Below are 17429 nucleotides of genomic sequence, written 5' to 3' on the forward strand. Positions count from 1 at the left end.
AACCCCTGCTTGAGATGTAGCCCATCTCTCTATTTATTCCTCCCCTGTCTGTTGGAGCCATGTGGAAACATTCTAAGTCCCATTATAATGATTTTTTTAATGTTAATTTATTTTTTGAGCGAAAGCAAGTGAGCATGTGTAAGAAGAGGAGGGGCAAGAGGGAGAATCCCACAGATTCAGATCTCAGCACAGATCTCAGGAACCTTGAGATCATAACCAGAGCCTAAATTACTAACTGGATGCTTAACCCACTGAGCCACCCAGGCACTCCCCCTTTTTTTTTTATAATAATTTTTTAATGTTTATTTATTTATTTTTTGAGAGAGAGCATGCATGTGAGGGAGCGCGCCTGGGGGGGAGGGGCAGAAAGAGGGAGAAAGAGAATAAGTCCCTTTAAATGAAAGCATGCTTAGAATGTGTGGAACCATACATCACTCTTTTCAGCACAAACTATCAAAGGTGGCTTTATGCTTTATTACATGACATCTTATGAGAGCTGTTAATTTTCTTAAGTTCATTCCGTTTACTTTGAAATTGAAATATGTTCTCCACATGTAATCTAAATGGGTTTGAGAGTAAAGTTAAGGGAAAACATATTAGCTTAACATGTGTAAGTCTAAGATATCCTCACCCTGCATCTCTTAATATTTCTCAATGGTGATCATGGCTTTTGGGGTGATCTCCTGAATTTCAATAACTTAATCTATATGGAATCTCATTTTTAAGTGGCACTCTCATCTGTGGCTATATATAATAATTACAATTAATATTAATAATGTACTCAGTATAGATGAGACACTACTTTTAAGCACGTTACACACACAAACTTATTAAGGCTTTAGAACAAAGATGAATATTATTATCTCTATTTCAGATAATGAAGGTGAGCCTTAGAGAGGTTAAGTAACTCGCCCAAAGCCACACTGGAAGTAAATGGCAAAACTGGGAAATGAACCATGAAATCTGGCTCCAACACCTATTCTGTTAATAATTATGCTCTATTTCTTCTTATTAAATTAAATGATCTGTTGATCATTGGCATCTTTTAGCAGCTGCAATATTATTAATGCAAGATCAGTAAAAGACTAATAATGTGCTACAAGGGGAAAACAGAGATTGGCCCTGCTTAGTATGATCTCAAGGCATCAAGAATTAGTTTATTTGAGGCAACAGCTGTGTTTAATATTATTATTGGCACATGGCCCATGGCAGGAACTCAATAAAGGGAGGATGAATCCATTCAGTCAACAAATACACACTAAATTCCTGTTATTTTGAAGCACTGTGCTAAGGTGCTCTCAATATTAGGATAGATAAGCCAACAGATGCCTGTACCCTTAAGGAATTTACATCCAATGAGAGAGAAAAAAATTCACAAGCCAGTATCAGATGGTGATGAGCTCCATGAATGAAATCAGCAGGGTGACAGGTCTGAGAAGATAGGGTATAACTTAAAAGAGAGTATGTACTCAGAAATGGCCTCTTGGAAGAGATGACATTTCAGCAGACCTGAAGAGTATCAATTTTAACTTGATAAAAGAGCAATGTCTTGCAATACGAGTAGTACGTGATGCCAGATGTCACATAATCACAGGTGAGCCAATGGTTCTTCTCTCTCTCTCTCTCTCTCTCTCTCTGTCTCTGTCTCTGTCTCTCTCTGCGGGATTGTGGGTAATAGTCTCCCGTGCTTGGATGCTCAGTCTCAGGCCATGGTGTCTGGCAGATCTCAGTGATTTTTCAGAATATTGGAAGGTGCCCACAACTGGCACTAGTGTATTTTTTGTCACTCCCAAGCACCTATGGACAGTCCTTTGCTTTTCCATACAAGAGTAAGCTTAGGAATGTTTTGCTTCATTCTTTGTCAGGCTGCCTGCATATATAGACCCTTTCCTCTGCCAACTTATTGCCAGTTACATTAAATACATTATATGACAAGAGCTGATTATTACTGCACGTTGGTCAAGATGTGTGCAAGTGTATACAATGACTCTCATGCAGAAAATGATGCCATTGAGCCAAGAGACAGGAGTGATTTCGTTAGTGGTAGTGAAAGTCGTCCTACACAATAACCCTCCTCTCTCTTGTCTCCCTCACACCAGCCACAAAGGTTTTCAAAGGTAAGTGCAGGTTGGGGAGGAGCCAAGATGGCAGAACAGCATGGAGGTTTTTTGTGTGTCTCGAGTCCATGAAATACAGCCAGACCAACACTAAACCATCCTACACACCTAGAAAACTGATTGGAGGATTAACACAACAATCTGCACAACCTGAACCACAGAATTCAGCAGGTACATGGCACAGAGAGGTGAACTTAGGGAGACAGAAGCCAGCGGCGGGCAGGGAGCCGCCTTTGCAGGTAGAGAGAGGATGGAGACTAGGGCGGGGGAGAATACGGGAAAAGCACCCCTCCCCAAAAGCAGCTGGAGAGAAAGTGGAAAATTGGAAACAGCCACAGGGACTAAACTAAAAAGGGAGAAAGGAGAAAGGAGAGGGTTTAAATTCCAATAAGACTGTAAACAAGGGGAGCAGCTCCATACCTGGTGGTGCTCTGGTAGGAAGGGCGAATCCCCAGGAACAGAGTGGGGTCTGGGAGGTTCTCAGGCCACAGGGAAAAATCAGTTCCACTGCTGGAAGGACATTTGGTAGAGACTGTTGAAGCCACCTGGTCCCAGCAGACCCCAGAAAATGGCCACATTTGCTGGTGCTGGAACAAGGATGTTAAGGGTGAAACCTGATGCCAGATGTGTGTTGTGATTTTCCATAATCCCTTTTTCAGGGATTATGCTGCTACACTATCTCGCGAACTTTTTCTGGGGCTGGCTGGCACCTGGCCACAGTCTTGGGGCACCAGCATTTGGCCATTGCTTGGTGAGACCCTCCCACAGAGGGGCAGAATGGGTCAAAGCCGCAGTCCTTCAGAAGTAAGGGGCCAGGGAAAACAGGCACATCTGAGACAAAACTCGGTAGAGAGGTACTGCCTGGGGCTTGGTCACAATGAAGAAGCAGGGAGTGGACGAAAGCTGAAGACAGAGGACGGGTGCCTCAATGCTGATCGGAGAGAACAGAGTTCCCATACTAGAGACTGGGTAGCTGGGTGACGCCATTTTCACCACTCCTGCACCTGCGCATACGCACCTACCAGCACTGTAACAATTCACCCCAGTAGGCTAGCAGCGCCACCTAGGGGAGAGCGGACCTGTTACACTGAGCCCCGCCCAACTGGGCCAACTTTGCTCTTCAAGAACACAAGTCTCACCACCGGCTTAGAGTTTATGGACTATAAAGCGCTACCACAGACAGACTTCTAGAGGAAAATGAAGTAATTTCAGTCCTACTTCAATCTGTCAGCAGGTTCATCTATTCAGTTTTCTTTCTTTATTTAATTTTTCTCTTTTACACTTCTTTTTCTTGAACACAGAAAGAAAAAATTCATTTTTATTTTCAATTTTTATTAAAAATATTTTTCTTTAATTTTTTTACTATATTTTTTACTTTTGTATAATTTTTTTTCAAATTCTATCTTAACTCCATCATTCTATTTTAGACTACTTCAGTGTATTCACTTTTTAAAATTTTCAAATGATTTCCTTGTTTTCTTTTTGATTTTCCTTTTTCCTCTTTTTTGTTTCTTTTCTTTTTCTTGAATGCAGAAAATTAAAAACTTCATTTTTAGTTTCAATTTCTATTAAAATATTTTTCTTTAATTTTTTACTATATTTTTTTCTTTTATGTAAAGTTTTTCAAATTCTATATTACTTCCATGATTTTATTGTAGCCTACTACAGTGTATTCACTTTTTCAAACTTTCAAATGATTTCGTTTTCTTTTTTCTTTTTCATTTTCTTCTTTTTCTTGAATACAATAAGAGAAAAAAATTCATTTTTTAAAAATTTTTATTAAAAATATTTTTATTTTTTTCCTACTATATTCTTTATTTTGTGTAGATTTTTTCAAATTCTATTTTACTCCCATTATCTCATTTTAGTCTACTTCAGTATATTCATTTTTTCAAATTCCCAAACGATTTCCTTTCTTTCCCCCTTATCTGTCAAACCACTTTCAACATCCAGACCAAAACACACCTAGGCTCTTGAATCATTTATTAGTTTTGTGTGTGTGTGTGTGTGTTTAATTTTTTAATTTTAATATTTTTTATTTTAATTTTTTAATTTTAATTTTTCTACTTCATTAATTCCTTTTCTCCATTCAAAATGACAAAACGAAGGAATTCACCCCAAAAGAAAGAGCACAAAGAAACAACAGCTCGGGATTTAATCAACACAGATACAAGCAAGATGTCTGAACCAGAATTTAGAATCACGATAATAAGAACACAAGCTGGAGTCAAAAACAGATTAGAATCCCTCTCTGCAGAGATAAAAGAAGTAAAAAAATAGTCAGAATGAAATTAAAATGCTATAACTGAGCCGCAATCATGGATGGATGCAGTGGTGGCAAGGTTGGATGAGGCAGAACGAAGAATCAGCAATACAGAGGAGAAACTTATAGACAATAACAAAGCAGAAAAAAAGAGGGAGATTAAGGCAAAAGAGCATGATTTAAGAATTAGAGAAATCAGTGACTCATTAAAAAGGAACAAGATCAGAATCATAGGGGTCCCAACAGAGGAAGAGGGAGAAAGAGGGGTAGAAGGGTTATATGAGCAAATTATAGCAGAAAACCTTCCTAACCTGGGGAAAGACACAGACATCAAAATCCAGGAAGCACAGAGGACCCCCATTAGATTCAACAAAAACCGACCATCAAAAAGGCATATCTGTCAAATTCACAAAATACTCAGACAAGGAGAGAATCATGAAACGAGCAAGGAAAAAAAGTCCCTCACCTACAAGGAAAGACAGACCAGGTTTGCAGCAGACCTATCCACAGAAACTTGGCAGGCCAGAAAAGAGTGGTGGGATATATTCAGTGTGCTAAATCAGAAAAATATGCAGGCAAGAATTCTTTATCCAGCCATGCTGTCATTCAAAATAAAAGGAGAGATAAAAAGTTTCCCAGACAAACAAAAATTAAAGGAGTCTGTGACCACTAAACCATCCCTGCAAGAAATTTAAAGGGGGACTCTCTGAGGGGAGAAAAGATCAAATATATACAGAGAGAGAGAAATACATACATACATACATACATACCAAAAGCAACAAAGATTAGAAAGGACCAGAGAACACCACCAGAAACTCCAACTCTACAAACATCGTAATGGCAATAAATTCGTATCTTTCAGTACTCACTCTAAACATCAATGGACCAAATGCTCCAATCAAAAGACATAGGGTAAAAGAATGGATAAGAAAACAAGATCCATCTATAAGCTGTTTACAAGAGACCCACTTTAGACCTAAAGACAGCTTCAGATTGAAAACAAGGGGATAGAGAACCATCTATCATGCTAATGGTCGACCAAAGAAAGCCAGAGTAGCCATACTTATATCAGACAATTTAGACTTTAAAATAAAGACTGTATTAAGAGATGCAGAAGGGCATTATATCATAATCAAGGGGTCTATCCACCAAGAAGCCCTAACAATTGTAAACATTTATGCACCAAATGTGGCAACACCCAAATATATAAATCAATTAATCATAAACATAAACTCATTGATAGTAATACCATAATAGTAGGGGACTTCAACACCCCATTCACAGCAAGGGACAGATCATCTAATCAAAAAATCAACAAGAAAACAATAACTTTGAATGACACATTGGACCAGATGGACTTAACAGATATATTCAAAACATTTCATCCTAAAGCAGTGGAATATACATTCTTCTCCAGTGCACATGGAACATTCTCCAGAATAGACCATATACTGGGACACAAATCATCCCTAAGTAAGTACAAAAAGATGGAGATTATACCGTGCATATTTTCAGACCACAACGCTATGAAACTTGAAATCAACCACAAGAAAAAAATTGGAAAGGTAACAAATACTTGGAGACTGAAGAACATCCTACTAAAGAATGAATGGGCTAACCAAGCAGTTAAAGAGGAAATTAAAAAGTATATGGAAGTCAATGAAAATGATAACACCACAAGCCAAAACCTCTGGGACACAGCAAAGGTGGTCATAGGAAGAAAGTATTTAGCAATCCAGGCCTTCATAAAGATGGAAGAAAAATCTCAGATACACAACCTAACCTTACTCCTTAAGGAACTGGGAAAAGAACAGCAAATAAAACCCCAAACCAGCAGAAGACAAGAAATAATAAAGATTAGGGCAGAAATTAATGCTATCAAAAGCAAAAAAAAAAAAAAACAACAACAAAAAACAAAAACAAAAACAAAAAAAAACCAGTAGAACAGATCAATGAAACCAGAAGCTGGTTCTTTGAAAGAATTAACAAAATTGATAAAGCACTAGCCAGTTTGATCAAAAAGAAAAAGGAAAGAACTCAAATAAATAAAATCAAGAATGAAAGAGGGGGTATCACAACACAACAGAAATAAAAACAATAATCAGAGAATATTATGAGCAATTATATGCCAATAAAATGGGCAATCTGGAAGAAATGGACAAAATCCTAGAAACACATATACTACCAAAACTGAAAGAGAAAGAAATAGAAAATTTGAACAGACCCATAACCAGTAAAGAAATCAAATTAGTAATAAAAAAAAATCTGCCAAAAAATAAGAGTCCAGGGTCAGATGGCTTTCCAGGGGAATTCTACTAAACATTTAAGGAAGAGTTAACACCTATTCTCTTGAAGGTGTTCCAAAAAACAGAAATGGAAGGAAAACTTCCAAACTGTTTCTATGAAGCCAGCATTACCTTGATTCCAAAATCAGACAGAGACCCCACTAAAAAGGAGAACTATAGACCAGTTTCCCTGATGAACATGGATGCAAAAATCCTCAGTAAGATATAAGCCAACCAGATCCAGCAATACATTAAAAAAATTATTCACCACGACCAATTGGGATTTACACCTGGAATGCAGGGCTGGTTCAATATCTGTAAAACAATTAACGTGATTCATCACATCAATAGAAGAAAGGACAAGAACCATATGATCCTCTCAACAGATGCAGAGAAAGCATTTGACAAAATACAGCATCCTTTCTTGATAAAAACCCTCAAGAAAGTAGGGATGGAAGGAGCATACCTCGAGATCATAAAAGCCGTATATGAACAATGCTAATATCATCTTGAATGGGGAAAAACTGACAGCTTTCCCCCTAAGGTCAGGAACAAGACAGGGATGTCTACTCTCACCACTGTTATTCAACATAGTACTGGAAGTCTTAGCCTCTGCAATCAGACAACACAAATAAATAAAAGGCATCCAAATCAGCCAGGAGGTCAAACTTGCACTCTTTGCAGATGACATGATACTCTACATGGAAAACCCAAAAGATTCCACCAAAAAACTGCTAGAATTGATTCATGAATTCAGCAAAGTTGCAGGATATAAAATCAATGCACAGAAATCGGTTGCATTCCTATGCACCAACAAAGAAAGCAACAGAAAGAGAAATCAAGGAATTGATCCCATTTACAGTTGCACAAAAAACCATAAAATACCTAGGAATAAATCTAACCAAACAGGTGAAAAATCTATACACTGAAAACTACAGAAAGCTTATGAAAGAAATTGAAAAAGACACAAAAAAATGGAAAAAGATTCCATGCTCCTGGATAGGAAGAACAAATATTGTTAAAATGTCGATACTACCCAAAGCAATCCACATATTCAATGCAATCCCTATCAAAGTAACACGAGCATTCTTCATAGGGCTAGAATAAATAATCCTAAAATTTCTATGGAACCAGAAAAGACCTGGAATAGCCAAAGCGATCTTGAAAAAGAAAACCAAAGCAGGAGGCATCACAATCTCAGACTTCAAGCTGTATTACAAAGCTGTAATCATGAAGACAGTATGGTACTGGCACAAGAACAGACACTCAGATCAACGGAACAGAATAGAGAACCCAGAAATGGACCCACAAACGTATGGCCAACTAATCTTTGACAAAGCAGGAAAGAATATCCAATGGAATAAAGGCAGTCTCTTCAGCAAGTCGTGCTGGGAAAACTGGACAGTGACATGCAGAAGAATGAACCTGGACCACTTTCTTACAGCATACACAAAAACAAACTCAAAATGGATGAAAGACCTCAATGTAAGACAGGAAGCCATCAAAATCTTAGAGGAGAAAGCAGGCAAAAACCTCTTTGATCTTGGCCACAGCAACTTCTTACTCAACACGTCTCCGGAGGCAAGGGAAACAAAAGCAAAAATGAACTACTGGGACCTCATCAAAATAAAAAGCTTCTGCACAGTGAAGGAAATAATCAGCAAAACTAAAAGGCAACTGACAGAATGGGAGAAGATATTTGCAAATGACATATCAGATAAAGGTTTAGTATCTAAAATCTATAAAGAACTTATCAAACTCAACACCCAAAAAACAAATAATCCAGTGAAGAAATGGGTAAAAGAAATGAATAGACACTTCTCCAAAGAAGATATCCAGATGGCCAATCGACACATGAGAAAATGCTCAACATCACTCATCATCAGGGAAATACAAATCAAAGCCACAATGAGATATCACCTTATACCTGTCAGAATGGCTAACATTAACAACTCAGGCAAAAATGGATGTTGGCGAGGATGTGGAGAAAGAGGATCTCTTTTGCATTGTTGGTGGGAATGCACGGTGGTATAGCCACTCTGGAAAACAGTATGGATGTTCCTCAAAAAACTAAAAATAGAACTACCCTAAGATGCAGCAATTGCACTACTAGGCATTTATCCACAGGATACAGGTGTCCTGTTTCAAAGGGACACATGCACCCCCATGTTTATAGCAGCACTATATGTAGCCAAAGTATGGAAAGAGCCCAAATGCCCATCTGATGGAGAATGGATAAAGAACATGCAGGGTGTGTGTGTGTGTGTGTGTGTGTGTACACATTCATACATACTGGAAGTCTTAGCCTCTGCAAGACTTGCATACACACACACACACACACACACACACACACACACACACACAATGGAGTATTACTCGGCAATCAAAAAGAATGAAATCTTGCCATTTGCAACTATGTGGATGGAACTGGAGGGTATTAAGTGAAATTAGTCAGAGAAAGACAAAAATCATATGACTTCACTCATATGAGGACTTTAAGAGACAAAATAGATGAACATAAGGGAAGGGAAACAAAAATAATATAAAAACAGGGAGGGGGACAAAACAAAAGAGACTCATAAACATGGAGAACAAAGTGAGGGTACTGGGGGGTTGTGGGAGGGGGGATGGGGTAAATGGGTAAGGGGCACTAAGGAATCTACTCCTGAAATCATTGTTGCACTATATGCTAACTAATTTGGATGTAAATTAAAAAAAATAAAAATAAAACAAGTCAAAGGTAAGTGCAGGTTAATTTGTTTATTTTTCTTCATACTATATTTTGTATTTTATTTATTATTTTTTATTTTATTTCAGTATTGTAATCATTTTTATAGGAATATTTTTGGGTTGTGGAACGAATCATCTGAGTTTCCATTATTTCTTATTTGCTTTGATATACAAATGCTTTGGATTACAAGCATTTTCAGAATAAATTATGCTCACAAACCAAGGTTTTACTGTACTTATCTTCTCACATTAGCTCTATTTTAAACACTGTATTTCATTTAAAGGTTTACTTTTGGTCTTCATTAGAGATTCTATGCCTCTGTTTCTCTTTTTCATCTAGAAGAGTTTCTGTGTCAGTAAAGATTGTGTGCCTCCGTTTCTCTTTCTAAACATGTAAAAAAATACTTGTCTTACTTACTTTCAAGGGGTTATACAGGGATTGCAGAAGGTATTAGGTGTGAATTCTTTTAGAAAATATAAGCATGGCTATCGCATGCATACAAGTGAAAACGTTCTCCCTTTTTACACTCCCAAAATGGTCCCTCACCACTTTTCCTCCCAATATCTGGGCAGATATGGTCCAGAAGAACAGGATCTTTGCAAGTTAATGCACATCTTTAAAAAGCTTAGTGATCCTGATAATTGGCAATGATGAGAATAGATGCTTTTCCAATGCTGTTGAAAAGAAGTCTCTCAGAGACCATTGATTTCATTTCGCATTGTCACTTAGAGTCTCATTAGCATGTCCCTTTATCCATCAACTTCCTTGATATGCCATGACAACAGAATAATTTACAGCAATCCTTTGTCTGACTCACAATGAATTCAAATTCAGTGGAGGCATTTGATTTAACACTCTGTCAAAACACTTCTGGAAACAGAACTGTCTTCACCTGACCCCAAATTCTCACATATCCCAGTACCTTACTAATGACACTTTATATCTGTAAATCCCTTTAATCTTTAGCAAAGTAGTTTCAGATTCATTGATTTATTTGTTCAATTCAACGTAGGCTTACTATGTGCAAAGCACAGGGCTGGGCGCAGAGAGAAACAACAAAGAAATTATGGTCCTGCTTAACAGGGATCTAACTAGCAAAAGCTGAAGCAGAAGTGCTCAGCCGTGATATTGACAATTATTCTCAAAGTGTGGTCACCAGAACAGCAGTAGACCCATCACTGGTGGCACATTATGAAATGTGTTAGAAAGGTGATGCATTGGGATCTCACCCAGACTAACTGAGTTAGAAACTTGAGGAAAAGTGGGAGGGGGCCAGTGACTGGGGTTTTAATAAGCACCCCCCCACACACACAGATGACTACAATGCTCATAAAACCTAAGAAACACTGAGATACAGAAGAATATTTTCCAAAGTAAAAACTGGAACAATGTGCTCAGGCATAAGACTACCATAAAACTGGGTTACAATAGATAAAAGACCAGTAACTTTCAACCAGAGGTGGTTTTGGTTGATAGAGGATGTTTGACAATGTCTGAAGACATTTCTGATTGTCACTACTGGGGAAGGAGTGCTACTGCATCCAAGGAGTAAAGGCCAGAGATGCTGCTAAATTTCTTTTAATGCAGAACAGCCCTAAAAAAATAATTATATAGTCCAAAATATCAAGAATGCCAAACTAAGAAACCCTGAAATAGAAGTAAAACAAGAGAGTTGTGGGAGCAGAGAAGAAGAAATGATTAATTTGTTAGGCAGTAATTGAGAAACCCAAGGATAAATCAGGGGAAGGTGGATCTTATACAGAACCTTAAAGGAGCAGATTTCTACCAGCTAAGAGAATGTAGTGGGAGGTGAATGTGGGGAGAGTGGAAGAATGGGAGGTTGGAATGGGAATTCTAGGTTGAGAAAACCACCTGAAGTAAAGCCAGGTAAGTAGGAAAGGATGTAATTCTGTTAGCCAATCCCAACTTCTCTCCCCATTCCTTTGACATATGTCTCTGGGCCACTTTTCCTCTTTCTTCCATGGGTAGAATATACCTTTGGATTTCCCCATGTCACTCTTGTCTTGCTTATTAATTAAAGATTCAGGCTACGCATCTATTTTAGGAACACTAACTGTCTGTACTATAAGCCTTATAAGGCTTACAAGTCTGTACTTGTAGCCTTATAAGTAATATTGCTATATTTCAAAATACTTAGATATTTTACCTCAATTGATGGCAAAGAGTATTGGAGAGGAGAGTTAATTGAGTAGAGTGAGAATGAGAATCAAAATGCCCAGTTTGAATCACGGTTCTATGTAACTTGGGATAACAGGTGTGAAGAAACTAACTTGTGACTGGTAAGTCACAGTAACAGCTAAATACATCCTAAGTATTTTTAATGAAACACTTGTGTGGATATATTTCACCCCAATGCTATGAGGAAATAATGGATTTTTCTTTTACACATGCAAAGAAACCAAAGCTCTGAGAGAATAAGCAGCTGATCCTGGATAACAAAACAGGCTTTTGTGGCTCTAGACCCTGGGGCTTGGTAACCTCAAGGCTTTGACTTCTAGTCTACGTTGTCAGGCTCAAACAAATATTCACCATAATTATTCAAATGAAGATTTCAATCTCAAATAACTCATGTAATTAAAGAATGGATATTGGGCAATCAAGCTAGAAAATGCAAGTGGCTCTCTCTAAGGCAATGACAAACGATGGCAGGGAATGGGGAATTTCATATTGGGGGAAATTGTTTAGATAACAATTATTTTACCAACACTACCTGAGCTTCACCTTGTGTCTGGAACTACAGTGGCTACTGGGCCATACTCAAAGAATTTGGAGTCTCATTCAACACAGAGTCTGGCACAAGATGTTGTGGGAACAGGAGGGGTCATCCAACCTGCCTGAAAGTGTTGATCTGGCAAGAAACAGTGTTCCAAGGGAGTTACAGTTGAAGCTGGGAAAGAGGTAGTTACAGGATGAAGTGTGTTTGGCTGGAGACAGATTCTGTTTAGCCTCACCTTATCTTCAATGCTTTTCTGTCCACTTCTCCAAGATGTACAGAAGGAGAATATGGGCCCAAACTTGCACAGTTTGGAAATGCCCCTTCAAGTTCACACTTACCACAATCTCCAGAAAGTAAAGAGCAGAAAGGCCACCCTAATGTGTGAATTCTTTTAAACATCTAATAGTTTAAACTACGCATGAGAGAAAGCTTTGAATATATGTTCCAACTGATATTCCTTTGTGCAAAGGTTTATAAAACAAAATCGAGTAAATTTCTTTCTTAGATAAACACAGTGAATATATTTTGGTGATGACTACATAATATATATAACTAATGTTTGCTATGGTCACATTTTTGTTGTACATATAGGAATAGCAAAATGTCCACAGGGAGAGCATATGGGGAAACTGGATTCCAGTCTAAGGCCAATCAAAACTGGGTGTCCTGCTCTGTGTTCCGATGTTTTCTTCTATAAAAAGAGGAACCTATGACTTGATATTCTTTTAGCAACATGTTATTATGCATGGAGTCAGATGCAACATGTAATGATCCTAGAAACAGAGAGTTAATTCCTATTTTCTTCCCTCTTGTTCAGTCTCCATTCCCCCTTTCCTAAATAACATTTTCATCCCAGTGTATGAATTTTTAGATAATGCTTTAGAAAAAATATTGGGTGTCTGAAAATTATGCCCACTCAGAACTTCTCCACATTCATTTATAAAATATTTTGATTATATATATACATATATTTCTTTCTTTCTTTCTTTCTTTCTTTCTTTCTTTCTTTCTTTCTTTCTTTCTTTTCTTTCATTCATTCATTCATTCATTCATACAGCAGTGAGTCTCTGAGGCTATGCTGTTGACAAAGCCAAGGGCCTTTCAATTATGTTTTTTTATCTGTGTATATGCTACCCGTGTCAGTATGTGAAGAAGGGCCTGCCTCATAAGGGGCATAGGTCTTTCTCCCAGCAATCCTGGTCTCTCTCACCCATAGTTGTCCTCAGCATCAAGTAAAGTCTTGTACTCACAGGTCTGAGCCTGCCTCCTGCCACCTGTCAACCTCCTTTTCCAACAGGCCCAGATGTTTCTCTCACTGAGTCTGGCATATTATTTTGCTGGTAAATGAACCTACAGTATAGATTTACCATGGCAGCCTCCTGTACAAGTTTCTCCAGAGAAACCCCACAGGCTCTCCAGTCCACGAAGTTTCCTTCAACAAAATATTTATTTTGAAATAGAAGTTGCTCTGTTTTAAGACAGAGGATCATAGAAGGTCATATAACAGAAAAGCAAATGGATGCTATAATTCTGTACCATACAAACATGAGCAGAGACACACATCCAAATGCACGCACATAGCAGCTGTTGTGTGAGAACAAAAGGAAACATGGACATTTTCTATGTGCACAATTGTCATTACAATAGCATTTGTATTTGAAAGACAATGTAAAATGTCTTATGCTCTAGTGGTGACTCAGCTTCTATCTACCTAGATTTATTTTTATATAAAGAGCAAATGGAAATCAAGATGAAATGTTTGAGCAAACCATACTGAAAAATCACTTGAACGATGGTTTAATCTTATCCTCTATTTCAAATCATCTAAAATATTTTGTCTCCATCCTGGGCTTATCTAGAAGACTGAACACTGAAGGGGGGAAAAAATCCCCAGCAAGGAGAAGTAACTAATTTTTGATTTCTAAATATTGAACACTGGCAAATTTTAAAACTATTTTCCACATCACTTTATATTTTCACCTTTATATCTTCCCAGAAATAGTGTCTTTGAAGAGAATTACAGTCAGAAAAGGGATTAAATAGCACATTTCTTTCCGAATGCTGATGCTCATGTCTGGAAGAGACTATATAGTGCTGTATAAATCAGCTGTTGGTTTGAGTTATGGGAAGGAGTTGGTCTTGTTTATATATCTTAGATATCAATAAAACAGTCAAAAGGAGGCAATCAAAGTCAACATTACAGTGATAATATACTTGCCACAGTTTGTTCCAGCACCTATGCTATCTGTTCCCCTTTCCTCTCAAACACAGAGGAAAACAAGCCACAAATAAAGCCTCTGAAACTACAAAGTTTCCAACATGTGTCTCAGCCCTGCTCTGCTCCCTGCCCCAGCCATCAATTCTTTTCCCAACATTCACATCATGAGCCCTGGGAAGACATCTGAGACCTAACAGAAGAACCGGGAGGAAAAAGTTTCATGTATAAGGCAGAAAACTACAGGACCACACCAAACGTTAAAACAGGACTAACCATTCAAGAGAGGGCGAAGCTCAGACAAAGAGAAATTCTCATTTTAGTTTCCACAGAAACATGAACTGGGTGAAGAAAAAGAGAAAATGAAAGAGAGAGAGAAAGCAAGCATACTTCTTTGATACTTGGGCCTTACTCCTCCAAGCTAGTTTATCAGTGTAAAAATTGTGACTAAGACTCATTGACTGTATAGTAATAAATACTGGAAATCTTTCCAGACCAGTGTGCCTCCAAATTTAGATTTACCAGTACTACTTTCTTGATTTGGCTTTACTTACATACAATTTATATTACAACCATTTTTTTAATTTTTAAAATTTTTTAATTATTATATATTTTAGAGAGAGAGAGAATAGAGCACGAGCGGGGGAAGTGCAGAGAGAGAGGGAGACACAGAATCCAAAGCAGACTCCAGGCTTTGAGCTGTCAGCACAGAGCCTGACACGGGGCTTGAACTCACAAACCAAGAGATCTTGACCTGAGCCGGAGTCAGACACTTAACCAACTGAGCCATCCAGGTGCCCCTATATTATTACCATTTCTAAAATCTGGGCTGAGCCTTCTTACTAGATTGATTTAAATAAATATATTTATAGAAAGATACTTCATATCTTCATGCATTTCATTACTTTAAAGGCAAAACCACCATCATTCTGGTATAAATTGAATACACCTCTAAAATTAAAGGCAAAGAAAGGAAAATGGTGCTCAGAGAGTCTACATGTGGACAGAAGGCTCTGAGCCTCAGGTCTGGGTCTTTAAAGGATTAACCATCCCCTTTCACCAGAGATGTAGGGGTCAATGCTTAACAACAACTGGAGGAAGGAGGGTGACTTACAGTATTTTATGATTTCTGTGGTGTAAATACTCCTACTATGGATAATTTTAAGGTCTCAAGGTGACATCACTGAACTAAAGGAGAGAAGCAAAGCATCAGCTCTCAAGACATCAACAAGGCAGCTTTAACACAACGCTGCCCTCAAATAATCAGAAGAACCAAAAAAAGAATTAAAGCAGTAACATTTTCCTGATTATTTGTTTCCATTTAATTGAATTCCATTGTAGTATTATACCCAAGATCATATTTAGTGCTCTGCTATATATCACCGCTTTAGAAAACAGAAGTCTTAGGTAACCTCCCAGGCTCTACTTCTCAATTATTTTATTTATTTATTTATTTATTTATTTATTTATTTATTTATTTACATTGAGGCACTTTAATAGTAAGATCTTTCTTTGGAAAAGGTAATTGTTTTTTTTATCTCAAAGCCTGATTTCACAGGTAAGATTGTACGTGATACTCGTTCCACCTTCTCTGATACACTCAATTTGATCCATAAAGAGTACATAATAAATAAAAATATGAATGTCACAGGAATCAGCATCCATTTCAACTTTATGAAATACAAGGTAAACACAAGCTAAAAGAGAAAATATCTTAACATCTTTAATATTAACTTTTCCTTTTTGGGAAGGAAAGGGGGGTTTCTCTCTGAACTTACCCGAAATTTTCAAAATGTTGGCATGAGACAAAGTTTTCAGGCAAGAAAATATGTACATATTTTATTCTCATTCAATTCCCCCACTTACACTGTGCATCCTCTTTAAACTTCCTTTACCCTTCCCACTACTTTTCCTATTGTTCTCAGACAGAAAGTAAATTTTAGGAGAGTTTTGTTTATTTAGATGAATCCTAATGGCATTTTCAGGCACCAAATGACACAGCTGAGAATAATGAAGCTCTTACATTAAATCAAAAGGCTCCTGATTTCATCCCAACAATGCAGATTCAGCAACTAAGACCTTGAAAGCATCTATACAGAATTCACATGTGTAAAAGCAAAGAAGGAAAATGTCCTGAATTTCTTCAGAATGCCACATCAAATCAAATAAGAAGAAAGTTACCAGATTTGTAAGAATCTGATGTTCCTTTAATGGGCAAAGATTCAATGGCATCCAGAAATGAGATGTGAACATTCAGAATATAGTAGGGGGAAACTCTGTCCTGTCACTTCCACTTTATGAATTTATGTGGACATTAAATTATTACAGCCTGCTTCGGTTCCCAACCAGTTCCTCAGGAATACAGGAGAAATTTAAGGGTGATTTAAAGGAGCATTTACATCGACAGAGAGAGGGCATAATTTGTCAGGGGAGACTCTTACTTACTTCCTTATTCTCCATAATGTTCAAGTGAACTGACATTTTAGCAAATTGAAAGGCTTAACTGTTTAAAGAGAGGTTCTGGATTTCAAAAAAATGGTTAAAAGCATCGTGAATAATGACTTGTTTGCTCACTTACCATCTCCCTACCTTGGACGCTCTCTTCTTTGCTGATAACCTGGTCTCAAGCAGGAATCCACATGACCCATGGATCACATCTCTGCAATATTCCCCTGCAAAGAATATCCCCATGTCAGCATGATTTCCAGGTGCCTAAAGATGACATTCAAGGTCACAGTGATCTGGTCCCTGCCAGATCATCACTTGTCATTCTTCCCTTGAACTTCACCCAGTAACAGAGCTCCTTTTCTTTTCCTTTTCTTTTCCTGCCTCAGTAAACTTGTTTACCTATGAGGTTCTTTTCTTCTTCCTACCGCTCTACCCCAATTAATAATAAGATATTAGCTTATATTTATAGTGTACTCACTACACTCCAGTTATTATTGTAATTATTTCACTTAATCCTCAATCAACAATGACAGGTATGGGATATTATAATTACTATTATAAACAAGTTAAATAACTTGCCCATGGTCATGAAGGTAGGTAGTTTTAGAAACCGAGATTCAAAACTAGTGCTTC

The 17429-nt window shown here is 37.6% G+C and overlaps 1 long non-coding RNA gene across 1 annotated transcript in view; it reads right to left on the reverse strand.

Moving 5' to 3' along the window:
* Nucleotides 1-16915: 16915 nt before the first annotated feature.
* LOC128314868 (uncharacterized) overlaps nt 16916-17429 on the reverse strand; it is a 61592-nt gene continuing 61078 nt past the window's right edge. The window contains exon 3 of the long non-coding RNA XR_008297020.1: nt 16916-17020. This is a non-coding gene — a long non-coding RNA (uncharacterized LOC128314868). The remainder of the gene's footprint in view (nt 17021-17429) is intronic.

The sequence above is a fragment of the Acinonyx jubatus genome, chromosome A2 (genome assembly GCF_027475565.1).
Source record: "Acinonyx jubatus isolate Ajub_Pintada_27869175 chromosome A2, VMU_Ajub_asm_v1.0, whole genome shotgun sequence".
Classification (NCBI taxonomy): domain Eukaryota; kingdom Metazoa; phylum Chordata; class Mammalia; order Carnivora; family Felidae; genus Acinonyx; species Acinonyx jubatus.